General features: G+C 44.8%; 1 protein-coding gene across 2 annotated transcripts in view; it reads right to left on the bottom strand.

The window, feature by feature from the left end:
* PACRG (parkin coregulated) overlaps positions 1-17736 on the bottom strand; it is a 306942-nt gene that overhangs the window by 258902 nt on the left and 30304 nt on the right. The gene's annotated exons all lie outside the window — the stretch shown is intronic.

The raw sequence follows: 17736 nt of genomic DNA, 5'->3' as shown, positions 1-17736 counted from the left end.
CAAACCGAGGCATATACCGGGCGAGGCCTGGTGTTCTTAAGGCCCAGGCTGCCTAAAATATTCTGGCTGGTAAAGAGCAGATTACTAATAATGAACAAAGAAAACCTCACGACTACAAACGAACATGTTTTGTAATCATTGTTAAGTGTCTCCTTTATTTCAAGCTACTTTAGAGAGTATTCCTAGAAAATGTCACGTTGAAATATTACTTTATACGGAAGAAAAGCCTGAACATTAGTTTAAAATTTTTTTAATAAAGGCATTTAAGTTCAGAGTGTTTACCTTCAAGTTTTCTAACAATTGCAACAGGGACATTGCCTAATTTTATGCAGATGTTCCCTCACTATATCTCTAGATAATACATTTTTTTTGTGTTCTAAATACAAATGTATCCACAACCTTATAAAAGGACATCATACTATTTTCTTAATATTCTACACAATCCACTCCAACATTCCAAGTAATTTAAAAATCCGCACATAAAAAAAATCCAGTGAAAAATAACTGGAAACGTAATAAAGACAGTATTACTGGAAGTCAGGCAGAAGGATGTGACTTGACTAAATGCCTTTAAAAACAAGCAAAGCTCCTGTTAGGAATCCTGCTGGAAGCCCCGGGTTTGTAGAACAACCACTGTAAATTTTATTTAATGTCTCCAGAATTTTACTCCAATTTATTATTATTAAAAATGCAGGGCAAGTAAGGAGCCATAAATCAAACTAGGTTTGTGGGGAAATGCAATTAGGACCAGCCTGAGGGTGGGGGCTGCCCCTAAACCAATTAGGAGGAGTGGATGGTGCAGCAGAATGCTTTTAATAAAATCTCATGCACTCGGGAGCCGCCGTATCGAATGCACTTGGGGGAAGTCCAGGTGCCAAAGGTCCTTACGTGCATTTAGTGAATGTGCTGCAATGGACGTAGGCCTCAGGTCACAGTCTGTCATATGGTCACAGGACTAATAATAATTAGTAGGAAGGAATTTCAGGCTCTTGAAAATTCTTTATCATATAGTTTGAAATTTTCCTTTTCAGCTGCTCTATTGTTAGCATAACTGAAGCTGCTAAAAACAAACAACAACAACAAAACCCACCTTTTCCCTTCAGGTGGGGAATCTACACCGTGTCCTTCTAATGGGCCCATTTAGCCGACTCACTAAGATTGAAACAATAAAATGCACAGTCATTGATTTCCTATTGGCATCAGTTTCAACCTGAAATTTGGATCCATGAAAACGCGTTGGTTACGCCTCTGATGAGTGAGAGTTGCATCGTCTCTGAGGCTCCCAGGCCCTGGAATGCGGCCCCAGGACCCGCAAGTGTGTGGCCATCAGTCCAGGCTTCTGAGTAGGACCTACTATAATCCAGTGTCTGCCCCATTGGCCGACTGTAATTGCTTTACTCTATCTGAACTATCGCAATACCTATGGGCAACAAATGGCCAGGAAATTGCTAGCAAAATATTACACTAAGCGAATCTGACTGTAATGGTAGATGCGGCGGCAGCTCATACAACCAGGTAGCGATTCCAGGAAGCTTTAACAATATAACAATGTAATGACAGAACAAAGCATTATGACAGCAATGTTCTTGTTAGTAACAGCCAGAAAAGATAACAAGAGCATATATGAATATTTATGTGAATAAATATCCAATAAACATAGATTACCCTGGAGTCCTTCAAAGCCAGGCCCTGCGGGTAACAGTGAGGGCAGGGAAAACCCGCGTGAGGTGGGGTCCTATTTCAGGAGGACTATCCCACCAAGACCCACAGGATGGCTGGTCAGGAGGATGCGGGGTCAGGACGATGAGTCTGAACTTCACAGGCATGAGGTGGCCAAGGCCTGGCACTAGGGGTGGGGGATAGAAAACAACAAGATCTGCGGATCTGTGTCCATTGTTTATAAGCATCATTGGTTTCAACAAAACAGACAAGGAAATCAGAGCTTAGAGACATTCAATGACCCGGCAGAAACCAGAGAGTTAGTACAGAGTAGGGAGGAGATCCTGAGGCAGCACAGGGGCCTGGGCCCGGGACTAGAAAACACGGGGTGTCCACGAAGCCACGTTAAGTAAGACCAGGTGGTCAGATGCTGACGGCCTCCGCTCCACTCCCTGCTCAAAAACGCAGGGGTGGCTGAATTTATCTCCCTTCTAAGTGCCTGTGTCAACTGGACCCACGTGCTCAAGTGACCTCTACATGACCTCCCTACGGTGGCCGTAATGAGCAGTTGCCATCTTGCTCCCACAGCACAGGTGCAAGAACATACCAGGCAACACAGCTGGAAAGGAAGCCACCGACCCAAAATGGAAAATTCTGCAAGCCCGCCTTTTTTCAAAAAGCCCGCCTTTTTGCATAAACCCACCTTGTCCCCAGCTTATGAAAGCAGCCAAGCCGAGCCAGACCCTGAGCCAGGCAGACACCTTCCTTTCCTCTGCGCTGCCTCCCTGGTGCTCAAGCATAAGCTTAAGAAAATCTGTCTGGAAATCTCTCTGGGTTTCCTCTCGATTTCTGTCTTAGGGAACCCAAGAACCCCAATGCTGGCAACAATTTGAGCCCCAATCCCTCTGCCTCTATCGAAAACGAGCTTCGTCACTGGGGTCGGGAAAATCTAAACAGGAAACAGCTAAGGCACATGGCTGATTGAGCGAGGAGAGCTAGAGGCGCTGATTCTGTCACGGAGGCCCCACCCCCACGGGGTCATCTCATAAACCCGGAGGCCTCCCAGAGGCCCGCCTCCCAGCACCAGCACTTCAGCAGACGAGCTTTGAGGGAACACAGTCCACAGCATCTTCCTTCTGCTCGGTTTGGGTTACTGTGTTTAACAGATGAGGATGATGTTGCCTCATTTTAGTACAAATGCCATATGCTTACATTCGTGAACGTATGTTTATATATTTTCCAAATTAATATCCATTTGTATGACCTTTTTATACTGAAAGATATTAACCATTTGTGGCATTTGTGGCAAATATCTCACCATCTCTGTTTTCCATTTGTATTTGTTTAGTGTTTAAAGGTTTAAATTCTTTGTAGGAAAGTCTTTTGCCTCCAGCTTTATCTTCTCTAGACCATTCCTCTGTCAACCATATGATGAATATTCTAATAGACTAATTAAATCATATCTCTCACCTACTTAAAACCCATACATTACTTCCCACTGATGCTCTCCACAAAGATACGTGCCAGCTGACTGGGATCTCTCCAGTCATTCCTCTGCAGGCACCCCAAGCTTAATTCATCCCCAAACACCAGCTGACCTCAGACCTGCCCTGCTCGCTGGTCACCATGGTGTTGCTGTTCCATCAACCTGTACTCCTTCCTCGCCCCTCACTGCTCTCTCCTGAAGAGCTCCTAATCACCTTCAAGACTCAGCACAAATCTCATCTCTACTAAGAAGCCTTTCCTAATAACCACAACCCACCCTTCTTCACATTTGGCTTGAAATGCCTGCAGGACAATTAGACTTGGCCATTAAGCCGCAATCTGTATGGAGATTATTGGGAGGAGAGGAGGAATCCTAGGCTATTGATGAAGTTTGTCTGTAATTGAAACTGAGGGCTAAATCTATGGAAATTGGGCCCCGCCGGCCTGGCTCAGTGGTTGAGTATCAACCTATGAACCAGGAGGTCACAGTTCAATTTCTGGTGAGGGCACATGCCCAGGTTGAGAGCTCGATCCCCAATGTGGGGCGTGCAGGAGGCAGCCAATCAATGATTCTCTCGTCATTGATGTTTCTATCTCTCTCTCCCTCTCCCTTCCTCTCTGAAATCAATTAAAAAATATTTTTTAAAAAAAAATCTATGGAAATTGCTAAACTTTTCCAAAGGGAGAGTATACGGTGAAAAAAAGTCTGAGAACTTGGGCCATTACCTGGAGATTTGATAGCAAGTGGACTCTATGGGGGAATAGGGTTGATGGCAAGAGAATGGGGAAAGGATGGTGTCAGAGAAAGCAGCCAATGACAGGGACACTTTTTAAAACATGATACACAGAGGTCAGTTGCGAAGAGAGCTGAAAGTCATCTGAAAACTCACAAAGCTAGAGTGGCAGGACAGGGTGAAAGCCCGCCCACCCACCGTGCCCTGAGGAGTAAGCGGGACATGGAAGTGAAACCACACCTACCCTTTGGGAACCTCCTGCCCTATGGCTGGTCAAGGTCTGAGTTGCTGTCAAGGTGTGACTGCTAATGGAGGGGAAAGTCAATGGTAACTGAAAATGGGGACATAAAAGAATATCAATAGGCATAATACTTGAATTCAGAGACTATTTAATCACAGAACCAGAATGGATTCTAGAAGAGAAGACACATTTATAACTAAAAAGGCCAGAAAAAGAAATGTATATGTTTTTCAGTGTTAGAAACTTATCAATGTGCATTTAAGAACCTAAGGACACAAAAACAACAGTATTTATTAGAAACAGAGTTAAGAAATTGGCTCAAGAATCGGTCCTACCGATATCATCTCTGCACTGAAAAATGTAATGAATATGTATCTCCAAGCCCCTGGGCTTGGTGCTCCTGGAGACACAGGGTCACTCAGATATCTCATCCTCAAGGTAGATGTCGCTAATAAGAGGGAGGAATATCCCCATAATCTCCTATAGAAGCGAGAAGGTGGTTAATGGCGCAGAAAGATATGCAGAACTCTGAACGCTCGAAGATAAACCCTTGCTCCTTTTAAAACTGCTCCTTTCCATTAGAAATTGTTACTTAGCCTTTCAAAGTGCCTCTATGTTTCAGCTGAACCAGGCAGAAATACATTGTAATTTCCCATGAACCTGAATTCTGTCGATATTAATCATTAGAAATAATTATCAGAGAAGTCAGTTTGTCTATTTATCACCTTTGTTATTATTAAATCAGAATTGATTTGCCTGCATTTTCTGTATATTTCTTAGATCTAAATAATTATCAATTATTACCACAATTTTCATAGCTGAAAATTCACTACCAATGAGACCAAATGCGTATTTCCTTTCTCTGTAAAACCTCTCATAGCGAAACCCACATTTATATTTTGAAATTCACTTGTATAAATGGGGAAATTTTGCTAAAATCTAAGGCTTGTGCAATACTTAAAATGAAATAAATTAATCTAATGTGCTTGCAGAGACTAGTTTAAATATGAGTAGCATACGTAAAAATTAAAGCTAGTATTATGAATATTGTAACAAGTTACATTTAAATTAGCACTGTCCTATGATGATTATGAAAAACACACACACAAACAACGTATAGTTTTTCAGATCGGGAGGATGAGGAAGATCGGTACATGAAGAGAGTCACCGGAGTGGGAAGACTAATGTTCCAATTTAAAAAATTAGAGCCCTTCAGGACTGGGCTTCCCTCTCCTACTTGACGGAAGTTATGCCTCGCTCCCTAGGGCCATGGTCCGCAAACTGCAGCTCGCGAGCCACCTGCGGCTCTTTGGCCCCTTGAGTGTGGCTCTTCCTAAGCCTGAGGAGGACCCTAATTAAGTTAATAACAATGTACCTACCTATATAGTTTAAGTTTAAAAAATTTGGCTCTCAAAAGAAATTTCAGTCGTTGTACTGTTGATATTTGGCTCTGTGGACTGATGAGTTTGCCGACCACTGTCCTAGGGGATCTGAGGAGGCTCATGGAGGCACAGGCAGCACAGACACGTAAACGGGGGTGGGGGTGGGAGGGAGGAGGGGGGAGGGGGTGAGCGACCCTACGACAGACACCACTTCCTCATGGGTCAGATTAAAAAATTGCCCAGCTGACCTCCGAGACCCTTCCCACACCTCCATGACGTGCGTGTGTGTTCATTCATTCATCAAATACCAGGGCACAGTATCATCAGAGAACTCACCCACTGGTGGAGCCAAGAGGGGCTCACAGGGCACGCACACGCCTTATCTCAGCCTCGATAAACTGAGGCCCAAAGGAACCGTGGAAACACACCCGGTCTGCACGTCAAGGCTCATCTTTCTCAGCTCGGTCACCTTAGCAGTGGCCTCGGCTTCAAAGAGCCAGGCCTCCCTCGGGCCAGCGCCCACCGACGGGACCCAGAACGGCTTCCGCCACGCGGTGCGCCCTGAGATCTCCAAGATCTCCAAGTCACTCACGGCCGCTGAGCTTGACATTCCTAACTACAGTGGAGCACACGCGGATCTGAGGTTTTATTTCAGAGCTGCCCCGAAAGCAATGGTCGCTCTGCACAATTTCTCCTCGACTGTTCTGTGTGAAGTGCCAGGCGCTGGTGCGCCTTTAAATTCTCTGCTGTAGGGAATGATTGATCGTCTTTCCTCACAAAATTAGATGCAATAATCAAATGACACCAAGGAAAGCTGGGAGGCTGAGGTTTCCTCTCAAGCTGCTCTCTCCCTGCAGGTGAGTACAGGAAGATGCCACGGGTGTGAGTGCCCGGCTGGGATTCCTGCTATCAGCTCGTCGCCAGCGAGTCCTGGAGATGCCAATGGAGACCGCACCATTTAGCCCTGTCCTGTGGAGCTGATAAACGCCCGCGGCCAGACAGCTCGGCTAATGCGCCGTCACCCTCCACGGAGGCCCCGAGTGAGTGAGTGAGTGAGTGAGCCAGCGAGCGAGCCAGATGGGGAAGGAGAGTGTAAAGGGGGCGCGGGGGGCGCGCAGGCAGGCATTCTGGCCCCCTTACACGTTCAACGTGTAAAGCCTGGCAAACCGTTTGTATCTAAACACACCCCTGCTTTGTCTGGTAGCAGAGTTATTTCTTGCTGAATAATTAGAGTGAAAATGTTATTTTTGTCTGTGGGAAGAGGCTATTACCATTCACATTTTACATATCATGAATATTTTAATAGAAAATTTTAAAATCCTTGTGTCTAATGATGCAAACTGATATTCTGCGGCAGGAGCTAGCTGTTTAATGGAAAACAATGTTTAGAACTGTCTACAATAAAAGATATTTATACTGGTTAAAAAAAAGACTTGTACTGCACCTTCAGTCTACTGGCTCCCTCTCAATTACTTTGAGAGTTCACACAGTTTACAGAGGTATTAAATACTCGGGTTAGACCTTTTAAATCTAGTAGACATGTAAAGGAATTAATGTGCTAAAACAGACAGGTTATCATACATACAAAGCACACGTCTGACAACTTAACTGGAAGATAACATAATAAGAAATGCTAGATTATGGTCTTATTAGTCTGATTTTTTTCCACCATGGTTTCCACCACAGCTCATTCAGCCATAAAGGAAAAGTTAAGAATGTATCTCAGTAGTGTGTTGTCTGTCCTAGGTCAAGGTATCAATGCATCATACACTATGCAGATGTAATATGTTAATGTGTTTTTATTTACTGTATATATACACACATATTCCTTGGTATCTCACAAGCGCTAAATCTCAAAAGCTAAAGTGAGTTCCAGTGTGAATACGTCTCTCTCCTTTGTATTCTAAAATCATGCACATTCAATAAGGTTAATAAAGACAAATTATGAGCTTCATTCACTGTAATGTCAGGAGAAAAATTTACCACCAAGAGCTAGCTACAATAAGGCTCCTGTCGTGTGGGAAGAAGGGAGAGATAAAACACGCTGAGTGCTGAGAGCGAGCACTGACGGATTCAAAAGCATCGGAGGCAAAGCTCAGTTCTGGGGAGGAAGGCCCATGAAAGGCAAACTTTGGTTCTTATTTGCAAAAAATGGGTATAAATGGGGCTCACAGAAAAAGGCCTTTCATAGCCATTTGGCATCAGAGGAGCCGAAGAGAAAGGCCTCCAAAACCACTGCCTGCTAAACAAACGATGTTTGCAACCTCCTTTCTCTCTGAAAGCAGAGAGAGCTTCCGGACCTCCCAGAATTCGACCCTCCACCGAGACCCAGGAGCCTACTGTCCATGCCAGGCCCGGAAGAGCCGACTCGCAGTGCTGAGGCCACAACGGGACCCGGCACAGCATCCGAACAAGACACCATAGAAAAAACCATCGGTAGAGGCCATGCAGAGGTGAACACGGTGACAGGGATTTTGCCAATAAGTTTAAAAGTTGGTTGAAGCCACGACTTCTTTTAAAGAAAACAAAAAAGTAGAAACGTACGAACAGAGACAGAGAAGGGATGATGTGAGAGGCAACGGAGCTGATTGAACTCTGAGAACAAGCAGAAATGAACCTTTCAAATTATGAAGATGAAGCTGGGAGAAGCAAAAGGAAAAAGGAACATTTAAGAATACAAAGAGGACACAGGTGAGTGAAATGAGAAAAATGGATGATGTGAAAGAACAATAAAGACCATCAAAGGAGATTTAACATATAACTGAAGTTCTCACAGAGGAAGCACAAAAGAATAAGAAAAACATCAAATATGGAAAATTATGCTTAAAAAACCTTTTTTGATATGTAAGAACTACTTACCTGAGATAAAGATAGAACTCTAGGAAATGTTCTGAAGAAATGATCTCTTTGATCCAAGGGGAATATTAAGCAAAGCCAATCCCGGAAACACATATTAGTAAATGTATCAGAATGAAAAAATAAAAATATCTTTATAAAACTCATAGGAAAGATCAAGTTCCTGGCAAGAACCAGGCTGACTTCATGCTTTTCCATTTTAACATTTGGTGGCAGGAGGCAATGGAAACATGCCTAGAAGATTCACAAGAAAGAGTAGCCACAACACATATTCCAGGGAAACTCCCTTCACATATAAAGTCTACATAGAAATCGTTTCTGAAAATCAAGTATTCAAAGAAAATTGTTACTATAAACCCTTTAGGAAACTTAAAGACAACCTTGGGGTTCTCAGTGGAGAACTTGGCTTTAGCACGTCAGCACGGGCTGCAAAAGATACACGCCACATGCAAACGATGCAATTGACACAACCAGGAGGAAGAGGAGAAGGCAGGTGGGGTGAAGAAAGTTCGCTCTTTGCTTCATCTATTACCACTGGGAGCCAAAGGCATTCATTTAGAGCATAAAACTATATTTAACTGGTAAACACAAAGAAAGATAATACTGACTAAAATCGGGCGGTGCTATAGAGGGGAAAAGAAAAAATGCCAAGATTTTCATTGTTCATATTAGAGAATACCTACTATACAAAAATAGGAGATTGTAGCTGTTATATGCAGTTATAATTGCAAACATAAGCATTAAAACAAAAGAACTATGCACGCACCCTTTCATATGCCCGTGAGCAAAGAAAACAGAACACACCTCTATGCTACCAGACGACCAAAAATACCTGGTGCTATGAAGTCTTAGAGAAGAGCGGGAGGAACAGCAAGTGGCCTTCCTGCCTGTTGGGTGAAAGGGCGAGGGCTACGCCCTCCATCTTGCCCCGAATCCTCCATGTTGGGGCAGCAGCCATGTGCTCAGCAAGCACCTTCTTCCCGGAAGCCCAAGCCTCTGCTAGCCACGCCCAGGATTTCTTTAAAGTAACCAATGACAACCAAGGGACGGGCGCGCCATAGATATGACCACATCCTGTGTAACAAGACCCGACTTGCACCTGGCCAATCGGCAGGGCCCACAGTCATCTCTCCTCCCCTTACTCCACCACCCTATAAAACTCCTCTTCCCACCGGGCTAGCCCTCTCTTTGCCACTTGCCGCTGTGTCAGTAAGGAGGGTAGGGGAGCCAAACCCGGGTTTGAATAAAAGACTCTCTGCTTTTGCATCGGACTCGGCTGGCTCCCTGGTGTGGTCTCTTGGGGATCCTGAAATCTGGGCATAACCTTGGGTATAAACAGATAGAGCCCCTTTGGGAACCACTCGGCCGGTCTAGTGAAGTTGCACCTGCCCTGCGACCAGGCGCGTGCGGGCCCAGGCCTCTGCCCCAGGGAACCCCTTGCGCGTGACCTGTCTTTCTCCGTGGGAAGGAGCGCTGGGAGGTGCTTGTGCGCATGTGCACAGCAGCACTGCGTGTCACAGCAAAAGAGAAGCAGCACAAAGTCCGCAGTAAGTTAAGTGGGTAAAGGGTGACGGCGTCTCCCTAGGATGGACCGCGGTGGGAACAGGAACCCACTGCAGATCTGCCCACGGACCTGCCTGAAGAGGGGGCCCATGATGAAGGATGCTCAACCCTCCCGTGGTTGCCCCCCCTAAGTTCAGGGCTCAGAGAGAAACCGTATCAGGGCCCCTAGCAACGGAGTGGCGCCTGCTCCTCATTGCTGTTTCCAGACTAGTCTATAGGATGTTGATGATCCGACCAGTATCCTGGCCTCGCCAGTTCCTTAACCCGTTCTCCGTCAGTGATCTTCATTGGCATCCTGGCCAGCCAGGGACTCCAAGTTGCTAGAAAAGACTGCAGCCCCTGCATAATTTTAACCTCAAGCTCGCTGCTCTGAGGCCACCATTTCTTACGTTTCTGGCTCAATCCCTCTAAAGCCCTAACCTTAAAACACTCCGCCAACTATGGACCTCCCTTTAACTGCCCCGATCCCCTCTTTCCACACCTCATGGCCAATCAGTATAATAATCTCTCCTTCCTGCTCATCCTCTACCCCGCACCCCTCTCCTGGCTTGTGGTACTTGTAAACGCCAACGCTGCTGCCGAAATCAGGCTCTGCCAACACTGTGCAAGCACGTGCAGCTGGGTTTAGCGGCAGCAAAGCCACCGAGCCGACAATGGCATTACCCCGCCCCGACCCTTCCCCTCTACCACTCACACAGGCGACGACTTCACGCCATCTAGTCTCTCCTCTTCCCCTCCTCACTCCCAGCCTACGGTCTCGCTTCACATCACTGACAGAGAAACAACACAGAGAACCTGCAGGCGCTCCCACCCCGTCTATGCACCTACCGGCATGTAAAACGCCTGCCTGCCCGCCCCTCGGGGGCCCCTGTTCAGGAAAGCTTTCCGGGACCGCCCTGCATGCAGGTGCACGTGACCCCTGCACTCCCACATTCCTTCCGGAACAGAGGACTAGGTGGTGACATTTACTTTAAATAATCTAAATCAAGGTAAAAAGCAGCAGGGCGGGGCCCGTCCGAATGCCAATGAGAGACACTCTCAGTGCCAGTCATTAACTGACTAAACACGTTTCTTGAGCATCTGTTGCTCTAGTTCCAGGCATTTAGGGGTGAACGAGACAGGTTAGGTGCCTGCCCCCCGGAATTTACAGTACACAGGGACCAGGCCACCCGTAAAGCCGCCTATCAACACATTGTTCAAGGTAACAAGACCAGAGCCGGCCCAGGAGCATGTGGCTGTGACATTTCTGAAAATGGGTAAGCTGGACGGCAGAAGAGGGAAGAGTCAACAGGAGGCCAAGGCCTCGCACCTGGGTCCTGCTCTGTGGAAACGGGAACGTCACGATGAAGCACGGAGCCAGCAGGAGCCAGCGCGGGAACCGAAGCCAGCGCACCCACTGGGCCAGCTCTCAGTCCTTATGGGGGAGGCCCCTGTGCAATGTGGCTGCTTCCTTCTAAGTCCCACCCTCGCGATGAAGCACATCTTACTGTGTGTGACGTTACAAGACCACGTGTATAAACTGGAAGCATCACGCTAATGCCACCTGACTATGGTGCGATTCTAGGGGGAAAACTGCTTAGAAATAGTATGCTCATTTGCACTAACAAAATTCTACTTCCTCTTTAATATACGTTTCTCCTTTGGACGTTTTCCCTAGACAGCACACAGCAGTACAAGGCTGAGGTTTCCTGAGCGATACGTCTTGCCGTTTCATGAGGGCTCTCAATCAGATGTTCCCCATGTTTTAGAGGTGCAAAGGGATTGAAAGGGTGTCTTCAGGTCTCTCCCGGCTTCAGGTTGTCTATGACACATGCGGGATCAGCGCGGATGCAGATGCGAATGCTCTCAGGGACGCTTTAATGAGCAAAAGCCTCTCCAGAAGCCATGGATGCCCTGAGCCTAGTCACGGCGGCAGGATACATTCCGTGCAGGGCATGATGTTCACAGTGCATTGGAGAGAGGAGCGTGCGGCACAGTTCTCAAAGGAGAGGACAGATGATCAGTGAGCCAGGGAGACTGAGAGATGAGGAAAGACGGAGAGAATTAACTGTGTTTGAATGGCTAAGCAGAGAAAAATTACAAAGGAGATGTAGGGTGCGGCTATAGGGTTAAGCCTCGGACTGACCTGTTGGCAAAGCCACAAACAAGTCCCAGCTTAGAGGGCACAGTCCTCTTAGCATAATTAGCTTGACCTTATGACGCTCCCTAGATCTTACCTGGATAGCTAATGGGCTGAGGGAGGTGCAGCAAGTGCTGCCAAAACAAGTGAAACTCACAAGAACAGTGTAACTATGGTGACCACTACCTTGTTTACCTCTGGCTATAAAATAAAGGCTCAGCTTGCCTCTGGATCTCTCTCTGTGGCCTCAGCCAGGCACAGGAAGATCCACCTAGACCAGGGGTGGGCAAACTTTTTGACTCAAGGGCCACAATGGGTTCTTAAACTGGACCGGAGGGCCGGAACAAAAGCATGGATGGAGTGTTTGTGTGAATTACTATAAATTCAAAGTAAACATCATTACATAAAAGGGTACGGTCTTTTTTTTTTTTTTTTTTTAGTTTTATTCATTTCAAACGGGCCGGATCCGGCCCACGGGCCATAGTTTGCCCACGGCTGACCTAGACCCAGCTTATTCTCTCTGTCATTTCTTCATCCTTAGGCTGCCCTCACTCAGGCTTACCAAACCCTTGGCTGAGAAAAATTACACAGGAGACAATTACTTGACTTGTTACAAAACATAGAACACTCCACTAGGGTATTTATGCTTGAACTAGAGAAGGGGAACCTACATGAGCACCTGTGAGGGCTGGGAGCATGCATGTCTGTGTTATTTAATTGTAATAAGATCAATATATAGATACACAGATATATAGATATATAGGTCAGTGATGGCGAACCTTTTGAGCTCCGCGTGTCAGCATTTTGAAAAATCCTAACTTAACTCTGGTGCCGTGTCACATATAGAAATGTTTTGATATTTGCAACCATAGTAAAACAAAGACTTATATTTTTGATATTTATTTTATATATTTAAATGCCATTTAACAAAGAAAAATCAACCAAAAAAATGAGTTCGCGTGTCACCTCTGATACGTGTGTCATAGGTTCGCCATCACTGATATAGGTATATAGATATATTTTCACCCCAGTCCCTGTTGTAGCATCATTGCCAATTTAGAAATATTTAGCTCATGCCAGCATTAACCAAAGGAAACAAGTATTTTTTACAACCACGTTAGATCTAAAAACAGTTACGTATCATTGAGATTATACTTGACTATGTAAACAAATAATATAAAAGCAGAATCACTTTATGCAGATAAGACAGAATTGCCTACTATTTTAGATCCAGCTTTAATATCAGTAATTGACATTGGAGAATGGTAGGCCACCCACACTATAGGCTGATTTTTCTGTGCAGAGATAAATGTGGGTTTGGAGGACATGCCTCAACTCATCCTGAATTGTAATCGAGCTCTTTCTGTAATACTTTTAAGAGTGGTCTACATCAATGGTCGGCAAACTGCGGCTCGCGAGCCACATGCGGCTTTTTGGCCCCTTGAGTGTGGCTCTTCCACAAAATACCACGTGCGGGCGCACACATACAGTGAGATTGAAACTTTGTGGCCCATGCACAGAAGTCCGTATTTTGTGGAAGAGCCACACTCAAGGGGCCAAAGAGCCGCATGTGGCTCGTGAGCCGCAGTTTGCCGACCACTGGTCTACATGAATATGCACTCTACCTGGCCAATCATTTTGGCACAGGTATCTCACCCTGGTTATATAAGGAAACATAGTTAATGCAAATTCACAGGAAATTTCCCACTGAGGAAGTCCAAGAGACTTAGGAGAACAGTTCAAGTTACTCTCTGATGTCACAGTGAAGGATAAAGCAGTTCATGTACATTTATGTAGGGGATTCATATGATTTGACATGAACCTACTGACTGTTCAAATAGCTAAGTAATATGATGTAAGAAACCTCCTCCTATCAGGAAAGGAAAAAAGGGGGTTTGAGACCTGCTGCACTCGGTTGTACCCAGGTGTTTCGGATTGAACTCTCAGCCCAAAGTTACTTAAATAATATGGCCCCTTTCTCATCACAGTTCCCCTAAAAAAATATGGTCCCCATTTAAAAAGAAAACAAAAACAAACTCATCGTATAACTTCATCAAGAATAATTTGAGACAGAAGACATTCCTTTTATCTCTATAAAGAAAAAATATGCTCCTTAGTATAACTTATACCTTGAAAATCAACATGATTATGGATTTTTATGGTAATCTTTGTCTTTTTTTCCAAAGATGAGTTGTTAGTTTCCTATAAATAATAGGTATGCTCAAATATTTGATGTGCCAATACAGTTATGCTATAAAATGAAGTAAAAGACATTTATATAGTATGTCCCCAAAACATGTATACACACTTTAACAGCTGATAACTCACTTAATTTTCACTCTTTTTCAGTGAAATAATGGGTGATTTGAAAAAATGGGTGAAACCAGGCTAAGCTTTGAACAAAGAAAATTTACCCATTAGACTTTTATATGAGGGTACAGAAAAGATAAAGTCTACAGTACAAAGCCAGCAACAGTTGACGAATGGAGGGCACACAAATAACAAATGAAATCATTCTTGATGTTTGGGATCCCATTACTTCACATTATCAGTAGTGCCTGGACCAGAACGGTCATCAGTTTAAAAATAGGCATTAACAAAAAATTATTCATTTCTGTCGATTTTTTACAATTTTGAAAATGAACTGTATGTTAATAAACCCTGACTTTATAATCAAAGTGTGCATACAATTTTGGGGAATACCCTATATATTTCATCAAGACTGTTACCTCGTGTTTTAGGAACTAACAATTGTTTGACAGAAATATTATAAAAGTGATTATAGCAAAGCTCAGTCAAGGTTCAATTATTCTAAAAACTGCTCCAAGCTTTTTTCTTTAACAAGCAAAAGTTTATTTAGAAAGTCTCAGAGGGAGAAGTGAGCCAGCTGGGCTGTGTGGGCTCAGGAAACAAGCTACAGAGGCAACAGAGGGGCCTTGGAGCTTAGGAGAGAGAGCAAGGCTAGTCACGCCAGGGAGACGAAAAGGGGGAGAGACTCAGATGCTCAGAGAAAGCTGGCCTGGGAAGGAAGGGGTCGGGGAAGGCGAAGACGTGCTCAAGAGAGGGAAGAGCTCGCTGGTCCCTTGTCCTAAGGCTTTTTAATAGTGGGGACTTCAGGGGAGGTCTCAGGAAGCATCTCCATAGAAGAGTCATCAGCTTCCCTGGTGTGTCCACTGATAGGTCTGCACTAGGGTCATCAGTCATCATGATCCTGAGGTCAGCCATGGTGCTGTCCACCTGGTTTGGCTGCTTTTCTAGGCCTGGAACTGAAAGACACCTGAGGCCTAGATGTTATCTCTGGTTTGACCTGTGGTCAATAGACCTGAGGCTTTGCTCCTAAGGTTATTTGATGCTGATCAGAACCTCGACGTCTTGAGGGCTTAATGTTTAGGGGGATGGTCGTTCAAGGGCTTGTACAGGAGTCCTATGATCCTCCTCTAAGGAGGTCTACCACATGACTATGACATGTAGGGGAGAAAAGGTCAGGGGAGGGTCTGAGCTGCATGAGCAGCAATAGGAAAGGTCAGGGGCATGCAAAGAGAGGAAAGGTCATCCTGGGAATGAGGTCCCACTCTACAAGGTCTGTTGCTGGGTACCCGGGGCTTTCTGAGCTGGTGACATTCCGTACCTTGCCTATTGTTCCTCCCCCGTTCATGCCTGTCTCACGGCCTACAATGCACCCCATCAAGGACTCTTGGCTCTGAATACTTTAAGGGGAAGGGGCGATGGTCTCTCCTACAGTTGCTTCCTGCTGAAGAGGGACGATGCTTCAAGATTTTAAGAGTCACTGTTACCTCCCTCTGATACAATGGTCAGAAAAGGGAAAAAAATACCTTCTCTATTCTTTTAGATTCCTTACAAATAATTAATGGATATCTTTAGCTTACAAACAAAAATAAAAGATAAAATATTTATTTCAATCAATCTTTTAAAATTACTGTCTCAAGATTTTAAAAGCCTGGAGTACTTGTTCAACACTGACATTGAACTAGCTTCAGTAAGTTTCAAAAAAAAAAAAAAAATCCAAGGAAAAGCATTCTGTGCCTCCCAACTCCATAATATTAATGCTTTACATTTTCTTTCTAAATCATGTGTTGTTGGTTTTAAAAAATATTTTACACACCTAATAACCCAGACAAGCGCATGCTGATTATTTATAATCATAGATAAATATTTAATATCAGCTTCAGACAAAGCTTTGCCTAGGAAATGATATATATCTCTCTACATATAACTATATAGAGATATATAGATATTAGACTGCAAATACAGATATTAGACCTCCTGGTAATTTCTTACAAGCGTTTAGAGAAATTAGAACCTTAAAAAAAAACACACCTCAGTACATTCCATCAATCAAACAAAGGGAATTAATCTAAGGAATTTGCTGACACACGGAAACATAAAGTGCTCGTTATTGAGGACTGCCAGGATCTTGTAGCTTCTCCACCAGGTAATAAAACGCTAAGGACAGAGCACATCAGCAGCCCTCATAAAACTGGTAGGTCTTCTTGGTCTGACGGGGTACAAAATAAAACACAGGTGAGCTACCCATAAATGAACGACCTAAAATCAACCATTTCCCCACCACCACGCAGAAGCTACGGGCAGATCACATATTCTCCCCTAGTGTAAACTGTGGCTCATGGCAGAAATGTCAGTATTTCTGCTCGCAAAACTGCTACTCTATGGTGTCATTTGAAGTGGTTTTGGAAATGGTGACCAATGCATAGTTCATTTGCACCATATTCGACGTAAGAGAACTCTGCACTAACAATGCATTTGTTTTTTTTTGTTTTTTTTTAATGAAATCTAAGTTAAACCTAAGAGATACAATGCAATTGAAAAAAATTATGTACTCTTTTCAAACTGGATTTGTGAACAATTCACAAGGACAACCTTCACACATTAAAGAGTGAGAAAGAGAAATTTAACAGCAAAATTAAAAATTATATTAGTGCAAAAAACACCTGCTACTATAACAATCAACACTCCCAATCAACTTTATGGTGTGAAATCCATTAACATTTTGGTTTTATTTTCTGATCAATATCTGAAGCAACATCTGAAGCAGCGCTGGGCACCGGCCCCCACACCACAGCCCTGTCCTCTCCCGGGTCTAGGAGTCTCCTTCACGTCAGCGGACAGGAAAGAGCAGGGCTGGTTCCGCAGGCGAGCTTTTACTCACTCCATGGCCAACAGCATACAGTATTGCCCGTGCACACGCCACTGGCTAAAATTCAGTAAAAAGTCACATCTAACTGCAAGGCTCGGCTGGAAAATAGAGCCTCGCTGTGCTCCCAGGAACATGGGAGGCAGTTTCTAGAGGGCTCTAGCCTTTGCTCACGTCCTCCCGTTTCACTGCCACCTCTCCACTGTACTTTTCGTTTTACCTGTAGATTACAGTCTCCACAGACAACCCCACGCAGGCGTCGCATCAAGCTCAAAGCTGAGGGTCTCTGCGCGATGTGCCCGGCATGAACGCGTGTGACGTGCCCCTCCGTAACCCGACAGGCCGTGGGGGAGCAGGCCGAGGTGACCACAGTGAACACATCCGTTAGGAAGGCGTGTGAGCCCCTAGGTTCCTGATGGGGAGAGGAGTCCCTTGACTGAGACGTAACCCTGCTCTCTGGATGGAACTCCACCCTACACTGCCTTCCAGGGCGCTGGCTGCTCCCCGGGAGCTTCCTACTGTGC

This window comes from Myotis nattereri (genome assembly GCF_964212035.1).
Source record: "Myotis nattereri genome assembly, chromosome: 6".
In the NCBI taxonomy this organism is placed as follows: domain Eukaryota; kingdom Metazoa; phylum Chordata; class Mammalia; order Chiroptera; family Vespertilionidae; genus Myotis; species Myotis nattereri.
This window is presented reverse-complemented; position numbering and strand designations above follow the sequence as displayed.